General features: G+C 35.3%; 1 long non-coding RNA gene across 1 annotated transcript in view; it reads left to right on the top strand.

Annotated features, from left to right (window-relative positions):
* The first annotated feature begins 5,813 nt into the window (after positions 1-5,813).
* Positions 5,814-8,139, top strand: part of LOC107975421 (uncharacterized) — a 37,534-nt gene continuing 35,208 nt past the window's right edge. The window contains exons 1-2 of the long non-coding RNA XR_001718951.2: positions 5,814-5,909; positions 7,484-7,593. This is a non-coding gene — a long non-coding RNA (uncharacterized LOC107975421). The remainder of the gene's footprint in view (positions 5,910-7,483; positions 7,594-8,139) is intronic.

Genomic DNA, 8,139 nt, shown 5'->3' with positions numbered 1-8,139 from the left:
CTGTGAAGAAAGTCATTGGTAGCTTGATGGGGATGGCATTGAATCTGTAAATTACCTTGGGCAGTATGGCCATTTTCACGATATTGATTCTTCCTACCCATGAGCATGGAATGTTCTTCCATTTGTTTGTATCCTCTTTTATTTCCTTGAGCAGTGGTTTGTAGTTCTCCTTGAAGAGGTCCTTCACATCCCTTGTAAGTTGGATTCCTAAGTATTTTATTCTCTTTGAAGCCATCTTATTTACATTCCTGCACCCTAATTACTTAATCACCTTCTAAAGGGCCTACCCCTTAATACTATCACATTGGCATTAAGTTTTAATACATGTATTTTGGGAGACACATTCAGACTGTATCACAGACATTTTCTCAAAAATGAGTGAAGTGAGAGTTTCACTTCAAGGAAAATTGGCAATGTTTGTTTCCAATGATAAAATTTGAGCTCTTAAGAAAAAAATTAGAGTTTTGGTAAAACCTGCCACCATAGCCTGATGGCTTCCTAGTACTTAAGGACTTTTTCCGATGAGATCAGTGATAATATTAACAAAGAACATTACTTTCTGATATCATATGATAAAGTATGTCCACACTTGGAGGATTCGTGTAACTCAATAAACCAATTATTTCCTAAATGATCAATCCATGATGTTACCAAATTATGCATGGGTAAAAGATCTATTCCAAATACAGGACTAAATTTTCTTCATCTACTTCAACAAAAACAACATAATTTAATAGACTAAATGCAGGAGCAGATCTGATAATTCAGCTGTATTTAATTAAGCCAGATTTAAAGAGGTTGGCAAAAATCTCACTAAATTTTTTGGTTTTGAAAAATATAATTATTTTTCATAAAAATGTTATTTATCTTAACATGTAATAGGTATATTACTGGTATTTTCAAACTCATTAATATTTTAAAATTTCTCATTTCTACTTTCTAATATTACAATATTAGATATAGCCCACCTAAATAAAAGCTCTTTGGGACTCTCAATAATTTTTAAGAATGTAACAGATTCCTGAGATAAAAAAGATTTGGAACTACTGTTTTAGGGAATAGCCACAGGAGTGGAATTGCTGGGTCATGAGTGTAGATATGTTGAAATTGCTCTTTGAATGTTGATAATTTACATTCCCACTTATAGAATAGGAGAGCTTTATTTTTCCGTTTTCTCACCAGAATTTTGTTTGTCTGACTATAAAATGTTTGCCAGTTGTATGTGTGGGAAATAATACCTTGTTTAATGTATGCCTCCCTGATTGCTGGTGAGCTTAGCATCATTACACATATTTATTGAACTTTTGGTTGTCTTCTTCTATGAATTAACTATTCATATTGTTTGGTGATTCACCGTTCCTCACATTCCATTAGGTTGCCTTTTTTTTTTTTCTTTCTGGAAAAGAATTTCTTAGGAGTTCTTTATATTTTTTTCATTTATAATGATTTGTCAATTATATGTTGCAAATATTTTCTCTCAGATTGCAGCTCGTCTTTTAATTTACTATATTTTTTGTTGAACTGACATTTTTATTTCAAATCGATCTGACATGAATCTTTTCTTTTTGATTTTATGTTTTTTATCTTGTCTCAGAAATTCTTTTCTACTCCAAGTCCACATATGTTTATTTCTATATTTTCTTCTAAAACTTTTAGGAGTTTTGCTTTTCCCATTTAGATCTGTAATCGTCTTGAATTGAACTTAGTATTTAGTGTGAGCTGTGGGTTGACATCCTTCCAGTTATAATCAATTATCCCTGTACCTTTTAGTAACTTGTTTATCCTTCCCTCATTGAGTTGTGCTGCCACCTCTACAATAATCCGGTTTCTACATAGGCATGTTTCTCTACCTAGGCTCTCTATTCTTTTCCATAAGATCACTTGTCTGTTCCTACACAAATATCCAAGTTTCCTAATCATTATGGTTTTTTAATAATTCTTGATATATGGTAAGGAAGTCTCCCAACTTTGTTAGGCTTCAACACTCTCTTGCCTATTTTAGGCCTTTCAGTTTTCTCCAGAAACAAATGTAAGCATCTTCTATAGTGTTCCATGATAAACCTTGCTTGGGACTTTAATTTTGAATTTATAGATTTATTTGGAGGAAAATAGAAATAACTGATGTGTTTAACCTTGAAATCCTTCAGATTTCTTTTTTTTTTTTTTTTTTTGAGATGGAATTTTGCTCTGTCGCCCTTGCTGGAATGCAGTGATGAGATCTTGGCTCATTGCAACCTCCGCCTCCCAGGTTCAAGCAATTCTCCTGCCTCAGCCTCCCCAGTAGATGAGATTACAGGCGCCCGCCACCACACCCGGCGAATTTTTGTATTTTTAGTAGAGATGGGGTTTTACCATGTTGGCCAAGCTAGCCTTGAACTCCCAACCTCAGGGGATCCACCCACCTTGGCCTCCCAAAGTGCTGGGATTACTGGTGTGAGCCACCAAGCCTGGCTGATAATCATATCACCTGTGAATAAACTTGATACAGTTTATTGCTTTACTAAGAATCTGCGACCTTTAGCATAATGGTGGATGGAAGTGGTGATAACCACTTTTGTATCATTTTTGATTTTGGTAGAAATGTGTATTAAAGTCTTACCATTAGGTATAATGCTTGTGTAACTTCCCAGTAAAGTGTGTCTGCTAGAAAGACAACTTACTTATTTTTAGTTTGCTAAGCATGTTTGTCAACAATTATTGACAATTGGTTGAATTGTGTTACTTTTCTTTGTTTGCATCTATTGAAATGATGAGTTTTAAAAAACTCTTAATATGGTGTATATTTAAAAGTTAATAATTATTTTATACACTGCTGGAATTAATTTTTCTGATTTTTTGGGGGGTTTTTCTGTTTATGCTTACTAAAATGATTGCTGCATAACTTTCTTTTCTTATACTGACGTACCCAGTTTTGATATTCTCATTTTATTAACTTCATAAAATAAATTGGATAATTTCTCTCGTTTTCTGTTTTCAGAATCTACTGGATGATAAAAGTTTTGTTTGTTTCTTTGTTTCTTAAAGGTTAGGGAAATTCTCTTATATTTTGGCTCCAGAGTCTTGATTTGAGGAACTTTTTATTACCAATGCAATTTCTTCCATGATTATTTGTTTTTTCACCTTTTCTGTTCCTTCTGGGGTCAACTTTAGACATTTAAAATTTTCTAGAAATGTGTCTATTTCTTTTAAGTATCAAATTTATTTCATAACGTTCATAGTGCTCTCCTATAATATTTAACATCTACTCTGTATTTTTGTCTCCTTTTTGTATTACCTTCATCTTCTATTTTTGATCAAACTTGCTAGCAATCTGTCTGCTTATTAGCTTTTCAAAGAATCAGCTTTGGAATTTATGTTATCCTTTGTATATCTTGTTTCTGTTTCTTTAATTGTTACAGTCTTATTATTTTCTAGCTTTTATGTCTTTAGATTTACTTTTCAGTTATTTTTCTAGCTTCTTGGGTTTAGTTTAATCTTTCTGTTTTCTAGTAAATGAATTTAATGCTATTGAATTTATTTTTAAATAGTAAATTAGCGTTGTCCATGTTTTAATATGTAGTGATTTTTTTATTAATTCAGACTTTATATAAAAGTTCATTTTAAGGTATACAAACACGTACTTTAGTTATGTTTTTGTTACTTTGCAACATTGACTTCTAATTTAATTATATGACTATCAGTGGGGTTTATACGTATGACTTAAGTTCTTTCAAATCCCGGTATCATGTTAATATTGGTAAGTGTTCTATATGTTTATAAAAAGATAATATAGTCTTTGGGTGTAGAAATCTCTTTATAGTTATGAGGTCAAGCTCGTTAATTCTGCTGTGCCAAACATCTACATTCTAACTGGTACTGATTCCCCCCTATGATTATACATTCATCAGTATTTCCATGTAATTTCACCAATTTTTCTTTATATATTTTAAAGAAACGATAAGTACAATAATTTCATGTTTATTATATTTATGTTGAATTATGTCTTTTGTTACTATACACTATCCCTATGTATTTGTATGAATGCCTTTTGGACTTTAGATCTATTTGTGTGATATTAACATTGCTATGTCAACTTTATTTTGTCTAGTATTTGAGGGGTATACATATATATATTTTTTATTATTATACTTCAAGTTCTGGGATACATGTGCAGAACGTGCAGGTTTGTTACATAGGTATACAGGTGCCATGGTGGCTTGTTGCCTCCATCAACCCGTCATCTAGGTTTTAAGTCCCGCATACATTAGGTATTTGTCCTAATGCTCTTCCTCCCCTTGCCTCCCACCCCCAACAGGCCCTGGTGTGTGATGTTCCCTTCCCTGTGTCCATGTGTTCTCATTGCCCAACTCCCACTTATGAGTGAGAACATGTAGTGTTTGAGGGGTATATATTTTTATAGTCCCTCATTTTTATTTTTCCGTGTGGTTTTGCTCTAGATATATCTCTTAGAAGCATTATATTATCAGAGTTTTAAAAAAATCTATAGAATATTGTCTTTGATTAATGAGCTTAATTCATGTACATCCTTTATGATTACTTGTATATTCAAATTTATTTATACCATCTTATTTTGTGTTTCCTGTTCACTGTCTTTTTTCTTTGCCTCCCTTCTCCTTTTCCTACCTTTTTTTTGTATTAATACAGTTTTTAATATTTCTTTTGCTTCAGATGATTTGAAAGTCGCAAAGTACATTTCTGGTGTTTAGTGATTACTCTTAATCTTACAGGTACTTGCTTAACCATAGGCTGCAGTTATTCTTTATTTCCTTCTGCCAATTACAATAACAGGCTCAACACATGTAGAGTTATTAGTTGTTATTTCTATGGCCACTATTGAATTGAATTATTAACTTTTTAGCAAAGTTTTATACTACATTTTCAACATTTGCTTTTTTTCTTGCTGAATCCCTTTCCCTCTTTCTTCCTTCCTTCCTTCCTTCCTTCATTTCTTTCCTTTCACAGGGTCTCAAGCAATCCTCCCACTTCAGCCTCCCAAAGTGCTGGGATTACAGGCATGAGACACTATGCCCAGCCTCTTTCTTTCTTTCTTTCTTTTTTAAACAATGTTCTTGGATGGTACATTCCCCTAGTCTTCATATGTCTAGAAATGTCTTTATGTTGTTTTTACTCTTTTTTGTAATTAATTTTAATTTTCTTATGTTTGTAGAGATGGAGGTCTTACTATTTTGCCCAGGCTGGTCTTGAACTCCTGGCCTCAAGCAATCCTCCTGTTTTGTCCTCTCAAAGTGCTGGGATTACAGGTGTGGGCCACCGCACCCAGCTGTCTTTACTTTTAAATGATAATTTGGATGATGTCTTGGTCCATTTGTACTGTTATAATAGAATAGTACAGAGTGGGTAATTTATACAGAACAGAAATTTGTTTCTTACAGTTCTGGAAGCTGGGAAGTCCAAGATCAAAGTACCAGCAGGTTCAGTTGCCTGGTGAGGGCTGCATCCTGAGGCGGGGAGAAACAGGGTCTCACATGGCTAAAGGCGAAAGGGCAAGAAAGCCGAACGTTGCCTGAAGCCTCTTTGATTAGGGCCTTAATAACATTCAGGAGGGAAGAATCCTCATGGCCTAATCACCTCTTAAAGGCCCCACCTCTTATTACCGTCACAGTGGCAACACCTGGACTTTGGAGGCAACACATTTACCATAGCAGATGAGTATCAGTTCTCTTGGTTGTCAGTTATTTTGCCCTCAGCATATTGAAGATATTAATTCACTGTCTTTATACTTTTAGAAAAAAGATGTTAATTTATTTCTTTAGCTAAGTAACTAAGTTTGACAATTTTGGACACTAAAATAGGTTGGATTTGCAAGGTAAGCCCTGCTGAGGTCCACAGTGTCTCCTCACCAGCGTGTCTGTGGCACCTCGTCAATGGATTTTCCGTCAAGTATCAAGGTGAGTTGTCACAGAAATGTTTGTGACTCAAAGAATTTGTCATGTATTTGCTTAACATTTTTCAAAATAAGCTTCCATATTAAAATATTGAAAATATTGCCCATATATGAATTGGATATCTCTACATGTGGATAAGAAGAGGAAATAGAAACTGAAACAAGACATGAAGAAATACCTTTGTTAGCAGAATTGTGTTATAGGGAAAAACACTCAGCTAGGGCTTAGAGTTACTAACTTCCAACTCTGGTTCTACCTGTGTGGGCCTGGGTACCGCACTGAACATGTCTTTCTCTGTGTCTCTCTGACTTTTCTTCATTCATAAAATGAAAGTTCTGGACCAGATTAGTGGCTTTCAAACTGTGTTCTGTGGAGTCAAGTTGGGTACTGTTGAACTAGTTGGGGCCAAGTGGATGAGCTCTGGGTCTTCCATTAATTAATTAATTAAGACAAAGTCTTGCTCTGTTGCCCAGGCTGGAGTGCAGGGGTGTTATCTCGGCTCACTGCAACTTTCGCCTCCTGGGTTCAAGTGATTCTCCTGGCTCAGCCTCCTGAGTAGCTGGGATTACATGCACCAGCCAGCACGCCAGGCTAATTTTTGTATTTTTAGTAAAGACAGGGTATCACCATGTTGCCCAGGCTGGTTTCGAACTCCTGGCTTCAAGTGATCCACCCACCTGGGCCTCCCAAAATTCTGGGATTACAGTCATGAGCCTCCACACCCAGCCTGGGCCTTCAGTTCTCAACTGGGCCGTTTTCTTTTTCATTAACGAACCTATCATGGTTTTCTGCATAAGATTTCTTCTGAAAAACTTATGTTTGTAGCTAAAATAATGAAAACACTAAACTATGTAATCTGAAAGCCCAGTTTGAGCACCACAACAGTTTTTAGGCAGGTGCCTAAGCAAGATCACTTACTAATCGTCCATGTTATCAATTACTGCTTGTCTTAGTCAAAGAAAAACTCCAGTTTTTAACTTTAATTCACCTGCAGAGTTTCCAAGCTCTGTAAAGCAATTATTGTGTCAGTATTTCTAGCATTTCACACTCTGCAGCAGGCTCAGCGTGGCAGGCTTCAAGACACTTTGGTCAGGTGTTATTGGAGCCACAGTCACAGCCCTTACCAGAAATTTCTGGCTCCCACCTCCACACAGAGTTCAGTGGCACCCACTCATTTCAGAAGTCTTTCTTTTTCCAGCACGTTGTCCCCAGGGCCTTGACGTTCTACCCCTTTTTAAAACTATGTGGTCAGAAATAGAGGCACTAAAATATGATCTCAGGGAAACCATGGCTTTTCCTTTCCCTTCATCCCTTTCTTGTCCTCACCTTTTTTTTTTTTTTTTTTTAAAGACAGTTTTACCTGAATGACTGTTATAGACACAGGGGGTTTATCTACATCCATTATGACTCATAGAGTTTAAGCATTCAGTTAAATCTCTCTAGGCTTCAGTTCCTAGGGTTTTCCAAATTTCTGCTGACAACTCTTTCATATATAGACTTTTTTTCTTAAAAAAGGATTCAACTTTTTAATCATTCTTAACACACAGTTTTTAAACACAGTGTTTTTTCATACCCAGAAAGCACATCTTTATTCTATTCTGGATGATTTAACCTGCACCTTCTATTTGTACAACTCACTTGCAAGTTGCTGCCACCTGGACGGAGGAGTTGAATGAGAAGTCATAATGTAAGTCAAGGGGTGCCAGGGAGCTTCTTTTGCTGGTGTGCACATTTAAAATAAAATCTTTCTACTTCTAAGAATTCAGAAACTGTCTAAATACCGATTTCATTGATTAGAAACCCTACAAAGTCTATATAGATATAATCCATGTGTATTATAAATAATGTATTTCTTTGTCATATAAATGGATTGGTATTTATAATCTAGCCATTGAAAATTCCAAATAATAAAATTTCATTTGTGCAACTAACTTTTATTTAAATAAGTAACATGTTATGTAACAGGTATGCCATTTTTCATGGTGTTCCATTTCTCTGGTTTGTTTTATGTTTACTTTAAATAGTCAAGTTCTTAACTTTTCTGGGTTAATTCTTTCCTTCCTCACTAATTGATTATGTTCCAATTTACTCCATTTGTGTGTGCGTTTGTGTGTGTGTGTGTGTGTGTGTTTTGTTTTTTTTTGAGACAGAGTCTTGCTCTGTCACCCAGGCTGGAGTGTAGTGGGGTGATCTTGGCTCACTGCAACCTCTGCCTCCCGGGTTCAAGTGATTC

Source organism: Pan troglodytes, chromosome 5 (assembly GCF_028858775.2).
Source record: "Pan troglodytes isolate AG18354 chromosome 5, NHGRI_mPanTro3-v2.0_pri, whole genome shotgun sequence".
NCBI lineage: Eukaryota > Metazoa > Chordata > Mammalia > Primates > Hominidae > Pan > Pan troglodytes.
The sequence above is the reverse complement of the archived record's forward strand: the minus strand, read 5'-3'. Positions and strand labels throughout refer to the sequence as shown.